The sequence below is a fragment of the Mobula birostris genome, chromosome 13 (genome assembly GCF_030028105.1).
Source record: "Mobula birostris isolate sMobBir1 chromosome 13, sMobBir1.hap1, whole genome shotgun sequence".
NCBI classification, from domain to species: Eukaryota; Metazoa; Chordata; class Chondrichthyes; order Myliobatiformes; family Myliobatidae; genus Mobula; species Mobula birostris.
Window position 1 is genome coordinate 1,413,017 of NC_092382.1, and position 18,615 is coordinate 1,431,631.

Consider the following 18,615-nt stretch of genomic DNA (forward strand, 5'->3'; position numbering starts at 1 on the left):
TCCTCGGCCTCAAACCATAACCACTGGGCTGAGGCCTGGGATTAGGCCTCATTCCACTGTTTTTACCTGCTGAAGAGCAGCCAATGTTTCTGGCTATATGACCCATTTATGTGAGAACTTAGCCTTTTGTATTTATCTGAGCTTTTCATAAGTTTAGTTATACTTTAGTACAGTTTAGTTCAGCTTCACTCCAGAATTTCCAAAGCAACAACCCATTGAGTCAAATAGTTCCACACAATTAAAATAGTTTACAGTATTACATTTTTAAATTTTTTGTTTTGTACTACTTATATAATTTAACTATTTAATATGTATATTCTTATTTTAAATCAATTTTTAAAATCTATTGTTACGAATTAGGTTCTATTGCTGCCGCAGAGACAACAAATTACATGACATCTGCCAGTGCTATTAAACCTGATTCTGATAATTGGTCTGGGAGACCCACCACCGGTCACCTGATCCCAGTTACTGCAGATCGTAATGTGAGATTGAAGCCTTTTCTATTTATTTGTGTTCCTCAGTTGTGTTAAGTTTCCCTCTGTGCTTCCAAAGCAGAAGCTCAGTCTGTCTAATATTTCCACAAAACTAAAATGGGGAATTTGTTTATTCTTATCACGTATTGAGCTACAGTGAAAATCTTGCCTGACCTACCATCCACACAGATCGATACATTACAACAGTACATTAAGCTGATATACGACAAAACAATAACTGTAACAAAGCATTGTGGCTGCAGAGAAAGTGCAGTGCAGATAGACATATGGGGCAGGGTCACGTCAAGTTACATTGTGAGGTCGAGTCTATTTTATTGGACCGGAGACCATTAATTTGGCTTACAATTGCAAACAGAAAGCCGTCCATGAGCCTGGTGGTACGCGTTTTAAGGCTTTTGTATCTCTTCCGCGATGGGGGATTGGGTTTGCGGCATCTTTGAGTACATGGCCTGCTTTTCCAATGCAGGGGAAGTGTAGGAAGAGTCCATAGAGGGGAGGCTTGTTTCTATGATGTTCCCAGATGAGACCAAAGTTCTCTGCAGTTCCTTGCAGTCATGGGCAGAGCTTTAGCCATACGAAGGCGTGAAGTATCGACAAGAAGCTCAGAGACCTCGGCCTTCTCCCTGCCTTGTGCAGCTGGATCCTGGACTTCCTGTCAGATCACCGGCAGGTGGTAAGAGTGGGCTCCCTCACCTCTGTCTCTCTTACCCTCAGCACACATGCCCCACACGGTTGTCTCCTTGGCCCCCTCCTTTACTCTCTGTGCACCCATGACTTGTGTCGCCACCCAGAGCTCCAATCTGTTAATTACATTTGCTGACAACACTACATTGATTGGCCTCATCCCAAATAATAACTTTCAATTGATCAAATGCTTCCTGACAAGGCTCGGTCCAAACAAACTTTTCACCCTTCTTCAGGAGATTAGTCAGAGGAAGAGCGATATCAGCAAAGTTCTTCCAGAACTTACGATAATATCCAACCATTCCCAGAAAACTTCCAAGAGCCTTCTTACCAGTCTGTCACAAAAACTGTGGGTCAACTGTCTAAGAAAAATAACAAGATGGCTTGAGTTGCAAAAATGGTTTCAGGTGCTTTTATTTACAAAAATAGTGGAAAATCAAAACTTGGATGTCCACATCAAAACAAGAAATTTTTTAAAAAATGCAATATATATATATATATATACACAGCTTGCAGTTGTCACCTGTCTGGTTAACAGCCACCCTCAAATTAAACAAAAAAAGAACCCAAAGCGCTAAGCTGATCCCCCTAGACAAACCAAAAGCTAATTAACTCAATTATCTTCCATTTCACGCAATCTGAAACTCTACCACCAGTTCTCACAATAAACACATATACTTCATCATAGGATTCACCATTTCCCGGTTAAATAACTTAAATAAACCCCAAAACTTTACCACAAGATGAGTAATTAGGTAACATAACCCTTGTCCCAGGTAAAGATGGTATCCTCCACCATCGGCACACCTGTGCAGGTTGCTGCTGCCTCTATATAAGACAGCTCCATGCAGCAGCTCTGTTTCAGACCCAGTGACTGTGGAGGAGAGAGACGTCAGATTACCATGACACTTCGGCAAAACACTTACTGGAAAGATGAATATGAATAAATTGACCTGAGATAATAAAACTGTGACATAGTGTGTTTCTTTTTTCCATGCCTGTTACTGCTGGGGATGAGTGTAAAATTGTGACTGTTGATTTATTGTGATGCGTGCACTCACCACAATAACAGAGAGGAATAATGTGTGTGGATGACGCTTTGAGTGTTTTACCGAGTGTGCCATGAAACATCTGTAATCAGTGACCGGCCTTCGTCACACAGTCGCAATAGGAACTTCAGAAATTGCCTGGATTTTGCCTGCACAGGAGCCAACTTGCCTTGACCTACAACACAGCCAAGACAGATCACAGTGGCGTGGCCAAGTTCACTCTTAGCTCAGTCAGCTGTAAGGTTGGCCCTGGAGAGCCTGTCAAACAGCTCTTCTACTACAGAGATATGCTCTTCCCAAGTGTCACTCCCTGTGACTAAGTCATCAATATAGGCATCTGTGTGTCCTAACCCTCAAATTACAGGATCAATCATTCTCTGGAATGTTCCTGGAGCATATTTCATTCCAAATAGCGAAACATTGTATTCATACAACCCAGAAGGTGTCACAAATGCAGAAATTTCTCTACCTCAGTCCGTCAATGGAACACACCAATACCCTTTCAACAGATCAATCTTTGTAAGAAATTACCTTTTCCAACCTTATTGATGCAATCATCCACCCTAGGGATAGGATAGGCATCTGTTTTTGTTACTGCATTTACCTTCCTATAATCAGTGCAAAATCTAACACTACCATCAAGTTTGGGCACAATAACGCAGGGTGAGCTCCAATCTGATGTTGAACGCCTAATAATACTATTTTCCAGCATATATTCAATTTCTTGCTCAGCCAATTTCCATTTCTCTACGTTCATGCAATATGGGTGTTGTTTAATCGGTTTGGCTTGACCAATATCTACGTCATGTACTGCGACCCTGGTTTGCCTGGGAACATCGGGAAATAAATCTTTAAACTTCAGCTGTTGTTGTTGCTTTGGCTGCAGATGAGCCAACTTGTTGTCAATGTTTTTGAGAACAACCGAGTTCATTAGCCTAACTGGGACCATGTTTGGCTTGTGAAAAGTCTCAGACGAGTCAATTGTTTCATTCTCAGGGTTGTCAGATTGATATGTTTGACAACACTCACCGATGGTGCCTGCTTGTCAGAATAAGGCTTTGTCATATTGATGTGTACCACCTGTGTTAGTTTACGTCGGTGGTGTGTTTTAATAACATAATTCACATCATTAATTTGAGAGACTATTTCATACAGTCCATTGAATTTCACCTGAAGTGGATTCGTCAACATTGGAGATAAGGCAACACATTATCCCCCACCTAGTATTTTCTTTTGTTTTGGTCTGCTTATCAAACCAACACTTCATTTTGTTTTGAGAAATCTTTATGTTTTGTCTCGCTAGACGACAGGCTTGGTGTAGTTTATTTTTGAACTTCAAAACATAGTCTAACAAGTTAACATGTACATCCCCATCAATCCACTGTTCCTTTAACAAGGTCAAAGATCCCCTCACTCTATGACCAAATACAAGTTCAAATGGACTAAAGCCCAGTGATTCCTGTACCGACTCTCTTAAGCCTCATTTATACTTGTGCGTCAAGTGTACGCCATAGGCATCATGTACCCTACGCCGTACCCACGCTGTAGGGTGACGTGCATCTCCTCTAAAAAGTAACTCACACGTCGCGGCGATGCAGACCGCAACAACTGTGATTGGAGACAATGAGCCAAATCGTTAAAATTTCTGTCCTATGAAATTTAGGAACTACAACTTGGTGAACAACTGCCCATTCCTCACTCGCAGGTATAGCAGGTGGCCCCCACTTCCCCATTAACACTCCATCCTTGAGATAATACCCTACTGACATTTTCTTAATCTCATCATCTGAGAGAGATGTTTCTTATGAAGCTTCAATCTCAGGGTCTCGGTTCTGTTCTGCTATAAACTCCTTCCTAGACAGGGATAAATCTTTCTCATCAGACTTACTACCTGAATCCTGTTGGAACAATGAAGGCAAAAAAGTCCCTGACAAGTCATCATAACCTGAATCCCAACTTTGGCTATCTTGGGTATCAGAATCGTGCTGCACAGAACCGTCTGCATCGGGAGAATTTTTAGCTGTACTTCGAGTTACTGCACAGGAAGGATAAATGTTAAAATCCATCTGTGGGTCGTCAGTGGTTGGTTTAGTTGTCAACTGCACTGCAGGAACAACTTTACCATCTGCCAGGTCATTCCCTAACAGCAAAGTAACATCTTCCACAGGTAAACTGGAGCATAATCCGATCCTAACAGGTCCTCAAACAAACCCTGACTGTAAAGTTACCTTGTACAATGGCACAGATACAATGCTGCCCCCAATGCCTTTAATAAGATTTACCTCACCTATCTCAGTCTCATCACCAAACTTTAGAACGCTGTCTAATATAAGTGACTGAGAAGCCCCAGTATCTCGAAGAATTTTCACTGATACCGGGGTTGACCCTTCCATTACTAATACAAACCCATTTGACATAAAATGATCGAATCCCTTAACTCGGTCAGACCTCTCAGTCCTTAACTGAGCCGCAACAGAATGTTCAGAACCCTGTGGGTTTATAGGTGCTTCAACATACAGATCAGAGGTATTTGGGACTGCCTCCTTTTCCTTTTTCTTCTTCAGGACACAACAATTAGCCATCATATGACCAGCTTTCTTACAATAGTAACAAGAGAGACCAGAATATTTCTCCTTCAACTGCTTCCCTTCATCCTTACTCTTGTCACTAGTCCCAGTTTTAATTTCTGGTTTACCCTGGTTATCCCTGCTACTCTTCTGGAAACTCTTACTCGGGGTAAACATAACCTTGTGGGTTAAAGCAAACTCATCTGCTAATCTAGCAGACTCCTGCAAAGCAGCAGCATCCTTTTCATCTAAGTACATCTTTATGTCATCAGGGATGCACATTTTGAATTCTTCAATTAAAACCAACTCTTTCAAGCTGTTAAAATCATCATTTACATTTTTATATGTGCACCAGTGGTCAAAACACACAAACTTCTCATAAGCAAATTCCATATAAGTCTGGTTCACAGCTTTCCTCAAATTTCTAAACTTTTGCCTGTATGCTTCTGGTACCAACTCGTAAGCCTTGGGCACAGCCTGTTTCACTATGTCATAATCAACTGCTTCAACAACTGTCAAAGCAGAATAGGCTTGCTGAGCCTCCCCCTTAGTTACACTTTGTAAGAGAATAGGCCAACCCTCTTTTGGGCACTTTAAACTCTGAGCAACCTTATCAAAATGCTGAAAGTATTTATCAACCTCTGCATCATCAAATGGAGGTACCAATTTAACTTCCTGACTGCTCTCAAACTTATCACCAGAGTCTAACGTTATAACCCTTTGCTGCAATCTCTCTATCTTTTCCAGCTCGAACAGCCACTGTCTTTCTGCTTCCTCCCTGTTTTTCTGCCTCTTCTCTCTGTTTTCCTGCCTCTCTAGCCTCAACCTGCCTCTGCCTTTCCACAGCCTCCATCTTCAATTTTTCTAACTTGTACGGGAGGCCAAGCTCACTAGGTTTACTTTCAGGAAACACCTCCAACTCCTCCACTTTAAACACACCCTCAGATACATAATGTTCAGCTATTATCCTCTGCATCTGTGACCTCCTCATTGTCAATTTCACCTTAGCAAGTTTTAACCATTTAACAATACTCAACAACTCAATCCTTCTGGTGTCCTTTAGTGCCTCAGAGGTTGGCGCTTCCAGAAATCTATCAACATCCATTGCTGCTGATTTTCCACACACAAATAAATCAAAAGGGATTTCTCCAATGAAATCGATAATTAATCAATATGCCTCCAAATCTTTTCCTATATCGGATGCAGGTCCCAATTTTGTCCCCGTAACACTTTAGAAATGAGTCAGCAGCAATAGACTACACCTAGAGTCTGTTTTTGATGTTACATCCACTATCTTTATTAGTACCTACTAACAATATAGTAACTTAAGCAAGATAAACAAAAGTTAACAGTGTTATGTGTATATATGTGGGTAAATATAACTCCCAAACTATTGAGCTCAGGGGAAACAAGGCTTGGAGTCTTGAGATGGTAAACTATGAAAGTTCAGTTCAACTACAGAATAGTTGAGAAGAGAGAGATATTTGTAATCCAGGGTAAATGTAGAGAGAAGGCAATAATGTTGACTTCCACAACATCCATGGTGGTAAAACGAGAGAACAGTCACTGTAGATTTTATCTGTCATCGTTCCAAATCCACATACAAATTATCACCAAAAGTGACTTTTCACAGGGGGTATCGTCTTCAAGTGAATTTCCACACCACACCCAGGCAAGGGTTAACACATAAGTGGTCTTCACAGGATACCCCAAATCCGATCCACTCCTATGGATCAAATGAGGTGACAACCACACATTCAACGTATGCTGAATCAATAATTAACCCACCCTTGTGGGCAGAGGAAAGTTTGAAACAGTGACCCTTGGCCACTGGTCCCTTGTTCCGATACTTCCATTTTTCCTCCTTCATCTCCGTCTGACTCTGAGTGTCTGTGTCCGTGGTTAAAACTAATCAAGCTGCGAGCAATGTAAACAAGATGCAAGTCAGACTGATTTCCATTCTTAATCTCTCTCAAAATGACAGTCCACAGCAAACAAAATCTAGGGATTTATAACAATGGCCACTCCCCAGTGTGAACTCGCTGATGTCTCAGTAGGGTGGATGACTGAGTGAATCTCTTCCCACAGACTGAGCAGGTGAATGGCTTTTCCCCAGTGTGAACTCGCTGATGTCTCTGTAGGGTGGATGATCGAGCGAATCTGTTCCCACATTCTGAGCAGGTGAATGGCTTCTCCCCAGTGTGAACTCGCTGATGAATCTGTAGGTCGGATGACCAAGTGAATCTCTTCTCACAGACTGAACAGGTGAATGGCCACTCCCCAGTGTGAACTGACTGGTGTGCTAGTAGTTGGGAAGACTGAGTGAATCTTTTCCCACATTCTGAGCAGGTGAACGGCTTCTCCCCAGTGTGAACTCGCTGATGACTCTGCAGGGTGGATGACTCAGTGAATCCCTTCCCACAGACTGAGCAGGTGAACGGCTTCTCCCCAGTGTGAACTCGCTGATGACTCCGTAGGTTGGATGACTGAGTGAATCCCTTCCCACAGACTGAGCAGGTGAATGGCTTCTCTCCAGTGTGAACTCGCTGATGTACCATTAGGTTGGATGACTCAGTGAATCTCTTCCCACAGACTGAGCAAGCGAACGGCTTCTCCCCAGTGTGAACTCGATGGTGTCTCTGTAGGTCGGATGACCAAGTGAATCTCTTCCCACATTCTGAGCAGGTGAATGGCTTCTTCCCAGTGTGAACTCGCTGGTGTGTCAGTAGGTGAGATGACCAAGTGAATCCTTTCCCACAGACTGAACAGGTGAACGGCCGCTCCCTGGTGTGAACTTGCTGGTGTGCCATTTGTTCAGATGACTGAGTAAATCCTTCCCCACAAATTCAGCAGATAACCAACCTCTGCCCAGAGTGAACTGACTGGTGTGTCCACAGGTGGGAAGACCGACAGAATCCTTTCTCACACACTGAATAGTTGAATGACCTTGCCCAGTGTGAACTTGCTGATGTACCTTCAATTGAGATGACCGAGTGAATCCCTCCCCACAGTCTGAGCAGGAAGGATGGTCGATTGAATCCCTTGCTCCACTTCTTAAATATCTAGACAGAGACAGCAAAACTGGCGTGTCGTGTTTGAGATTCCTGGAGACAAATTCCTTCTTATTTTTAACCTGTAAAAAGATTTATAAAATCCATCAGTGGGTGTAGGACAACATTTCAGATGATATTACTTGAGTTGCCAAGGTTTGATCTGGTATCACACTGTTACAGTGAGGTTCAACCCAAGTTGGAGAGATAAATCATCTTCTAACTGGGCACAGTGCTGGTATCTGGAATGGCCATCAATTTCCTGATGCTCTTCCTGTGTCTGTAAGAATGCAGCATTTCTGCCATCTCCAATTTGTGTCTTGGCTCAGTTTGACTCTCTCCATTGGTATTATTCCCTGCTCCTGCTGAGCAGCATGGGTGCCTGACCCCATCATATCTGAAACACTTTCACACAAATAGTCTTTCTTGACGTGCAGCGAGGATTTTCTTTTATGTATTATTAACTTAAAGTGCCACAATTTTAAGTTTTAATGCCATATAAAAAATTCCTGCTGAGATGAATGGTTGGTCCACACAGCTGTGAAAAGGACTTAGAGGGAATTTTTGTATTATTTCAGGTTCTTGTCACAGTCACAGAAAAGGACAACACAGAAACAGGCCCTTTTGTTTGTGCTGAACTATCTAAACTGCCCACTCCTGTACCCCTACCATCCAGGTACCTAAGCAAACCTCTTAAATGTTGAAATTGAGCTTGCTTGCACCACTTGGGCTGACTGCTCATTCCACACCCGGATGACCATCTGTGTGAAGAAATTTCCCCTCATGTTCCCCTTAACGTTTCACCTTTCACCCTTAACCCATGGCCTCTGGTTGTCGTCCCACCCAATCCCAGTGGAGTAAGTCAGCTTGCTTTTACCCTGTCTATGCCCCTCTATCACAAACAAATCGCCCCTCAGTCTTCTACATTCCAAGGAATAAATTCCTGACCTGTTCAATCTTTCCTAACAACCCAAGTCCTCCAGACCTGGCAACATCCTTGTGAATTTTCTCTGAACTCTTTCAACCTCTTTTACAACTTTCTTGTAGGTAGGTGACCAAAACTGTACACAATACTCCAAAGTAGGCCTCACAACTGTCTTCTACAAGTCAACATAACGTTCATCTATTGTTGTCAGTACTTTGGTTCATGAAGGCCAATGGGCCAAAATCTTTCTTTCGATCCCATCTATGACACCATTTTCAATAGACAATAGGTGCAGGAGTAGGCCATTCGGCTCTTCGAGCCAGCACTGCCATTCACTGTGATCATGGCTGATCATCCACAATCAGTACCCCGTTCCTGCCTTCTCCCCATATCCCTTGACTCCGCTATCATTAAGAGCTCTATCTAACTCTTTCTTGAAAGCATCCAGAGAATTGGCCTCGAGGCAGAGCATTTCACTGACCCACAACCCTCTGGGTGAAAAAGTTTTTCCTCAACTCCGTTTTAAGTGGTCTACCCTTTATTCTCAAATTGTGGCCTCTGGTTCTGGACTCCCCTAATATCAGTGAATTAAGGACTTGTATTCCCAGATCCCTTTCTTCTGCAAAACTCCTCAGTGCCCGACCAGTCACTGTGAAAGACCTACCTTGATAGGTCCTACCAAAGTGCAACACCTCACACTTGTCTGCATTAAATTCCATTTTCCATTTCTCAAACCATTTTCCCAGCTGGTCCAGATCGCACTGCACGTCATGATATCTTTCCTCGCTGACCACTACACCACCAACCTTGGTGTCATACAGAAATTTGCTGATCCAGTTAACCACACTATCATCCAGATTACTGATATAGATGAAAAACAACAACAGATCCAGCACTGATCCCTGTGGCACACCACTAGTCACAGGCCTCCAGTCAGAGAGGCAACCATCTGCTACCACACACTGGCTTCTCCCAAAGACAGTGTCTCATTCAATTTACTATCTCATCTTGAATGCTGAGTGACTGAACCTTCTTGACCAACCTCCCATATCAGACTTTGTCAAGTGCCTTGCTAAAGTCCATGTAGACAACATCCACTGCCTTGCCTTCATCCACTTTCCTGATAACTTCCTCGAGAGACTCTACAAGATTGGTTAGATATGACCTACCGTGCACAAAGCCATGCTGTCTATCCTTAAACAATCCACATCTATCCAAGTACTTACAGTATATATCTGGTTCCTGCACACACGTTCCAATAACTTTCCCACTACTGATGTCACCAATGTACAATTTCTTAGTTTATTTTTAGAGCCCTTCTTGAACAGTGGAACAACATTGGCTGTCCTCCAATCTGCCAGTCCCTCACGTGTCACTGAGGATGATTTAAATATCTGTGCTTGTGCCCCAACAATTTCTGCACCTGTCTGCCGCAGAGTCCCAGGGAACAACTTGTCAGGCCCTGGGGATTGATCCACGCTAACTTGCCTGAAGACAGCAAACACCTCCACCTCTGTAATCCGTACAGGGTCCATGAAGTTGATGCTGCTTTGCCTCACTTCTATAGATTCTGTCACCATCTCTTAAGTAAATATGGATGCAAAAACATCTGCCACATCTATTTTGTCTCCTCATATGGATTAACGTTCTGATCTTGCAGCGGATTAATTTTTCCCTTGCAATCTTTTCGCACTTAACATACCTGCAGAATCCATGAGCATTCTCCTTCACTTTAGTCTGCTGGGGCAACCTCATCACTTCTTTTATTTCTTTCATAAGTGTTCACTTGAATTTTCTGTAACTCATCAGTACCCCATTTGTTCCGATCCACCTGTACCTGGTATGCGCCTCCTTTTTATTGATCTGGGGGAGGAAAGCCAAAGGGGTGATGGAGCTGCATGGTGGGAGGTGGGGGTGGGGGGGGGTGTTAAACTAAAGTTGCAGGGGGAATGGGAGCCTGAATAACAGAACAGATAGTAGTGGGGTTGTGGAGACAGTTGTTGTTCAGTCCTCAGACAAAGTCAGGAATGAAAAGGTTGTGCATGGTGCAGTGGATATGCTGAGCCCTGTATATTTCAATACAAGGAGCAGTGTAGGAAAGGCGGATGTGTTCAGGGCATGGATCAACATCTGGAATTATGACACTAGGATCTGGCCACTGGGGACTGGGACAGGCTGCTTTCTGGCAAAGGTGTGCTTGGTAAATGGGAGGCCTTCAAAGCAAAATTTGATAGTACAAAGCGGGTGTGTGTTTGTCAGAATAAAAGGTGAATATAGAAACTGTAGGAACCTTGGATTTCAAGAGATATTGAGACCCTGGTGAAGCACAAAATGGAGTTGGATAACGGGTATAAGCAGGCAGATTCTTATGGAGTATAAGAAATGCAAGAGAATACATAAGAAATAAATCAGGATGGCTAAAAGAAGGCATGAGGTTGCACTCGCAGAAAAGCTGAAGGATAATCCTCAGGGATTCTAGAGATAGGTTAAGAGCAAAAGGATTGCAAGGGACAAATTCGGTCCTCTGGAAGACCGGAATGGCAAACCACGTGTGGAAGCAAAGCAGATGCGGGAGATCTTAAATACTTATTCATCTCTGTTTACTGCATCTGTATTTACTAAGGAAACTGGCATGAAGTCCATGGAGTTAAGGGAAACAAGTAGTGAGATCATGGAAACTGTACAGATTGAAAAGGAGGAGGTGCTTGCTACCTTGAGGAAAATTAAAGTGGATAAATCCCCAGGACCTGACAGGGTGTTCCCTCAGACCTTGAAGGAGACTTGTGTTGAAATTGCAGGGGCCCTGGCAGAAATATTTAAAATGTTGGTGTCTACAGGTGAGGTGCCGGAGGATTGGAGAGTGGCTCATGTTGTTCTGTTGTTTAAAAAAGGATCAAAAAGTAATCCGGGAAATTATCGGCCGGTAAGTTTGATGTTGTTAGTGGGTAAGTTATTGGAGGGAGTACTAAGAGACAGAATCTATAAGCATTTGGATAGACAGGGACTTATTAGGGAGAGTCAACATGGCTTTGTGCGTGGTAGGTCATGTTTGACCAATCTGTTGGAGTTTTTCGAGGAGGTTACCAGGAAAGTTGATGAAGCGAAGGCAGTGGATGTTGTCTACATGGACTTCAGTAAGGCCTTTGACAAGGTCCCGCATGGAAGGTTAGTTAGGAAAATTCAGTCGCTAGGTATACATGGAGAGGTGGTAAATTGGATTAGACATTGGATCGATGGAAGAAGCCAGAGAGTGGTGGTAGAGAATTGCTTCTCAGAGTGGAGGCCTGTGACTAGTGGTGTGCCACAGGGATCAGTGCTGGGTCCATTGTTATTTGTCATCTATATCAATGATCTGGATGATAATGTGGTAAATTGGATCAGCAAATTTGTTGATGATACAAAGATTGGAGTTGTAGTAGACAAAGAGAAAGGTTTTCAGCACCTGCAGAGGGACTTGGACCAGCTGGAAAAATGGGCTGAAAAATGGCAGAAGGAGTTTAATACAGACAAGTGTGAGGTATTGCACTTTGGAAGGACAAACCAAGGTAGAACATACAGGGTAAATGGTAAAGCACTGAGGAGTGCAGTAGAACAGAGGGATCTGGGAATACAGATACAAAATTCCCTAAAAGTGGCATCACAGGTAGATAGTGTCGTAAAGAGAGCTTTTGGTACATTGGCCTTTATTAATCAAAGTATTGAGTATAAGAGCTGGAATGTTATGATGAGGTTGTATAAGGCATTAGTGAGGCTGAATCTGGAGTATTGTATTCAGTTTTGGTCACCAAATTACAGGATGGATATTAATAAGGTTGAAAGAGTGCAGAGAAGGTTTACAAGGATGTTGCCGGGACTTGAGAAACTCAGTTACAGAGAAAGGTTGAATAGGTTTGGACTTTATTCCCTGGAGCGTAGAAGAATGAGGGGAGATTTGATAGAGGTATATAAAATTATGATGGGTATAGATAGAGTAAATGCAAGCTGGCTTTTTCCACTGAGGCAAGGGGAGAAAAAAAAGAGGACATGGGTTCAGGGTGAGGGGGGAAAAGTTTAAAGGGAACATTAGGGGTGGGCTTCTTCACACAGAGAGTGGTGGGAGTATGGAATAAGCTGGCAAACGAGGTGGTAAATGCGGGTTCTATTTTAACATTTAAGAATAAATTGGACAGCTACATGGATGGGAGGTGTATGGAGAGATATGGTCCGTGTGCAGGTCAGTGGGACTAGGCAGAAAATGGTTTGGCACAGCCAAGCAGGGCCAAAAGGCCTGTTTCTGTGCTGTAGTTTTTCTATGGTTTCTACTCAGGAGGTGGACAAAGAGTGTATGGGAGTGTGGAAAAGCGGCATTAAAATCGTGGGCCCTGTACAGATTAAAGAAGAGGAGATGTTTGCTATCCTGAGGCAGATTAGGCTGGATAAATCTCCGGGGCATGACAGGGTGCTCCCTCGGACCCTACGGGAGGCAAGTGCAGAAATTGTCAGGGCCCCAGCAGAGATAATTAAATCATCCTTAGTGACAGGAGAGTAATCAGAGGATTGTAGGATAGCCAAAGTTATTTCGCTGTTCAACATAGAACATAGAAATCTACAGCATATTCCAGGCCATTCAGCCCACAATGTTGTTCCAACCATGAAACTTACTCTGGAAACTGCCTGGAATTTCCCTAGCACATAGACCTCTATTTTACTGAGCTCCATGTACCTATCTAGGAGGCTGTTAAAATACCCTATTTTATCTGCCTCGACCACCGCTACTGGCAGTGCATTCCACACACCCACCACTCTCTGTGTAAGAAAAGATACCCCTGACATCCCCTCGGTACCTACTTCCAAGCACTTTAAAACTATGCCCCTCGTGTTAGCCATTTCAGCCCTGGGTAAAAACCTCTGGCTATCCACATGATCAATGCCCCTCATCATCTTATCCATCTGAAAAAGGCTCTAAGCATAAACAAGGAAATTATACATTGTTTTGAGGACTTGTTGGAAGTGTACAAAAGTATGAGGGTATAGATAGGGTAAATGCAAGCAGCTTTTTCCATTGATGTTGGGTGGGACGACAACCAGAGGTCATGGGTAAGTGACTTCCCCATGTATACAATACAGAATACAGAATACAATACAGCACAATACAGGCCCTTCGGCCCACAATGCTGTGCCGAACATTACTTTAGAAATTATCTGGAGTTCCCCATAGCCCTCTATTTTTCTACGCACCATGTACCTATCCAGGAGCCTCTTAAAAGACCCTATTGTATCCGGCTTCATCACAGTCGCCGGCAGCCCATTCCACGCACTCACCACTCTGTGTAAAAAAAACGCACCCCTTGAGGTGATATCACGTGTCAGGACGTGACTGGACAGAGTTCCCAGCATGCGCAGAAATGAAGACTGATCGAGAAGCATGGCAGTGTAAACCGTGGTTTTGTTGCTGTTAAATAAAAGTTCAATTCTGCCAGAATATGGTTTGTTATTAGTAACCCACGGTACGTATAAAGAACACAACACCCCTGATATCTCCCTCGTACCTACTAACAAGCACCTTAAAACTGTGCCCTCTCTGAAGATTTTCTCTTGTTTGTGATTGGAGGCAGAACAAAGGTGATTTTCTCAACAGCTGATGTAAAAGATTTTGTTCCCTTTCTCCGGGTTCCCGATCCTTGCATTTAGACAGTTGGAGCTCAGCTTTGTCTGAGTGTACGGATCGTGGGGCTGAGAGAGAGGGAAGAGAGCAGGACTGTCCCGGGATTGCGGCTCACGGTGTCTGGAGTCACAGTAATTGTCCCGAAGTCAGTGTTGAAACACCCCCCAACCCCCCCCTCCCCCTGCCCCCCTCACCCTCTCTCCCTTCTCCCCCCCCTCACCCTCTCTCCCTTCTCCCCCCTCACCCTCTCTCCCTTCTCCCCCCCCTCACCCTCTCTCCCTTCTCCCCCCCCACCCTCTCTCCCTTCTCCCCCCCCTCACCCTCTCTCCCTTCTCCCCCCCTCACCCTCTCTCCCTTCTCCCCCCCCTCACCCTCTCTCCCTTCTCCCCCCCCCTCACCCTCTCTCCCTTCTCCCCCCTCACCCTCTCTCCCTTCTCCCCCCCCCTCACCCTCTCTCCCTTCTCCCCCTCACCCTCTCTCCCTTCTCCCCCCTCACCCTCTCTCCCTTCTCCCCCCCTCACCCTCTCCCCCCCCTCACCCTGTCCCCCCCCTCACCCTGTCCCCCCCCTCACCCTCTCCCCCCCCTCACCCTCTCTCCCTTCTCCCCCCCTCACCCTCTCTCCCTTCTCCCCCCCTCACCCTCTCTCCCTTCTCCCCCCCCCACCCTCTCTCCCCCCCTCACCCTCTCTCCCTTCTCCCCCCCCCTCACCCTCTCTCCCTTCTCCCCTACCCCCGGAGAGTCGCTCTTACCTGCCGCTGCTCTTCTGAGGCCTTTGTGCACTGCGCGCATGCGTGATATTCGGGAACGTCACAACGCTGACGCCTGTGCATTTGATCGGTGCTTCGGCGACGGCGATATTTGTAACGCAGGGATTTATGGGTAATCACGGTGCCATTAAAAGTTTCTGCAAGCACCAGTTCCATGTTCGTAGCTCAGTTTTTGTGTGTGTGTGCATAGAAAATTCAGCAGCTGTTTTAGCGCAGAAAGCGTTTCCCATAAACAGTATACTCAATATCAACGTGTATCTAATGCCAAAGTACAATCCTTTTACAAGTGTAGATATAAAACACAAGAGATTCTGCAGTTGCAGGAAATACGGTACAGAGACGCGCACACAAAATGCTGGAGGAACTCCGCAGTTCAGGCAGCTACAAAGCAGAGGAGTACACAGTCTAGACATGCTGAAGGGGCTCAGCATAAATATTGTCTATTTATTCCTCTCCGCATTTGCAGCCAGATCTGTTGATTTCCTCCAGTATTCTGCAGAAATTAACCACCTTTTTTTTTCAAACTGTTTGAAAATGTTTCTGATCTTTCATTTGCAGCCACATCCTACCAGTCTGATTCCTCTTCCTGCTCCTCCTGGTAAACTCTAGGTCCCATCTCTTTCAGGAGCCCCAAAGCCCTGATTCAGGCTGATTTCTGACTCTACTCCATCGATGATTCACTCACTAGTCTGCTGTCAGACTTTAGAGGTGCATTGCAACAACCCAGCTGTCTGAGACACAGTCCTTTGAAATGAGTGAAAATGATACAAGACGTTGAAAAGAGCGGGGAGGAAGGAGTTTAACCAACTTCATCCAGAGCCCTGAAGGACGTCAAAAGCACAGTGAGCTTATCGTTTTATTCAGCCTGGAGAGAAACATGCAGGAAATTCATGCAGGTGTACAGGATGATGAGAGACATTGGTCGTGTGGATAGCTACAGGCTTGTTCCTAGGGCTTTAGATTTAGATTATGAAGACACACAGTCCTCTCTTATTGTCATTTAGTAATGCATGCATTAAGAAATGATACAATATTTCCTCCAGTGTGATATCACAAAACACAGGACAGAACAAGACTGAAAAATCTAACAAAATCACATAATTATAACATATAGTTACAACAGTGCAACAATACCATAACTTGATGAAGAAGTCCATGAGCACAGTAAAAAGTTCAAAGTCTCTCAAATGTCCCACATCTCACGCAGACGGGAGAAAGAAGAAAAAACTCTCCCTGCCATGCCAACCACAGTCCGACTCCGAGTCGTCCGAAAACTTCGAGCCTCCGATCAGCTTTCCGACACCGAGTACTGAGTATCATGTCTATCCGAGCGATTTGACTTCAATCTCGGTCGCCAACAGCAGGCAAAGCCGTGGATTTTGAGGCCTTCCCTCTGGAAGATTCACGATCGCGCAGTAACGACAGCAGCGAACGGGCGTTTCAGAAATTTGTCCAGATGTTCCTCTCTACTTTCACGTCCCTCTCCATCAAATCAGAATTGTCCACGGCCCCTATTTCACGGATACGATATCATTTTTCACCGAAGGGCTGCGCACGCGCGGAACGCTGCACTCTCTCCTCCCGCCGAACCGGCAGAACACGAGGGGGCAAAGTTTTAACTTGTTTGAAACTAGGTACAGAGCAGATGTCAGAGCTAAGTGGTGTGTGTGTTGAATGCACTGCCAGCGACAGTGGTAGAGGCGGATACAATAGGGTCTTTTAAGAGACTCTTAGATATTACATAGATGTTAGATAGTACATGGAGTCTAGAAAAATAGAGGGCGATGCGGGAGGGTAATTCGTGGCAGTTTCTAGAGTAGGTTACATGGTCGGCACAACACTGCGGGCCGAAGGGCCTGTAACGTGCTGTAGATTTCTATGATTCTGTGAAATTCAAGGGAAATCCCTCTCCCACGGTGTGGTGACCAGCTGCAACCTGTCATCACAGGGAGAGTGAGAGGGGAGCGGCAGGATTGTCCGAACTCGAACTCCCAATGGGATCGCACCCCTTCTCATTCACTACCATCATCCGCACCCCCGTGGACTTCATCCCTTCCCACCCACTCCCACCATTTGCACTCTCAATGAGCTCTCTTTCCGTTCATTTCCAACGGGACTGCGACGCTGGAAACTGGAGGGGTTGCTGAAATCCCCATTTGCAAGAACCCAGGACACCATCAGCGACACGAAACAGCTTACCAGCAAAGTCACCGTGACCACACTCACGCTGAGAGAGAGAGGGGAGCGGGGAAAGGTTGGAGAAGGAGATGTTGGGAGGAACTCGGCCGGTAGAGTAGAGAGAGGGATAGACCGAGAGGCAGAGACGGGGGGATAGCGAGAGATCGAGAGATACAGTAGATGGGTGGCGAGATGGAAGGTGAGAGAGAAGGGAGAGAGAGGGTGAGAAGGGTGGGAGACAATGCTGAGACAGCGGTAGAGGAAGAGGGATGGGGAGGCAGAGGGAGAATGGGGTTAAAAGGGAGGAAGAGATAGAGGTGAGAGTGGAGTGTCCTATCCACTGTGTGGGCGTTATTAGTCTGTCATCTGACATCACGGGATCTGTCGATGTCGCCGGTTTCTCCATCTATCGATTCGCGTTTGACCTGCAAATTCTGTGCGTGTGAACATGTTTTTTTTTCTGCGTGATTACGAGTCAAGCAGACCTGTTCAGCTGCACTGGACACGATTAACGTTCTTAGTAAAACAGTGGTGACGGGGATGGGATGTGTGACACTCGCTCTTTTGGAATCGATGTTCACATTTGAACAATGACCATCATTGGACAAGCTCAGGAATATTATGATTCACAGACCATGGGAAGATTTACATTGAAATGTTTGGCTAGTTATTCGCGGCAAACAACATCACTGAGCCCAATCAAAAGGATAGTATCTTGCTTGGTTGTTGCGGTCCGGAAACACACAATATCGTCCGAGGTTTGATGAATCCCGATTTGCTCTCTTCGAAATCGTATGTGGGACTTCTGAGATTTGATCTCATTACAATCCTAAACTGTCCTATATTGTACAATCCTATATTGTGCAGCGCGTTAGATTCAGCTCTCGTTTTCAGTTAGAAAACGAACCAACAGCAACGTTTGTTGCTGAATGAAGAAAACTGACTGAACTTTGTGTTTACGTTGATGTTCGAGAAGTAACGATACGAGATCGCTCAGTCGTCGGCGTGATGTTCGCATTCAGCGTCGCTTATCGGCAGAATCGGAGCTCTCACTTCAGTCAGCTTTTGATATCGCAAATGGCATGCAAACGGCAGATAAAAATGCAGTTTTGTCGCAAGAGTCCCACGTACGAAGAGCGGTGACATCTCCATCACCTACAACTGCCGCAGATTGTACTGACGCTAACAAAGTGTCCCCAGCTAAGAATCAAAAGAATTATACTCTGGGGTTTCCGATGTTACCTTTGCGCTGA

General features: G+C 44.9%; 1 protein-coding gene and 1 pseudogene across 1 annotated transcript in view; both read right to left on the minus strand.

Moving 5' to 3' along the window:
* The window catches only part of LOC140208212 (uncharacterized), a 165,311-nt gene that overhangs the window by 20,845 nt on the left and 125,851 nt on the right, over positions 1-18,615 (minus strand). The window lies entirely within an intron of this gene.
* LOC140207361 (uncharacterized) lies at positions 6,579-15,340 on the minus strand (annotated as a pseudogene).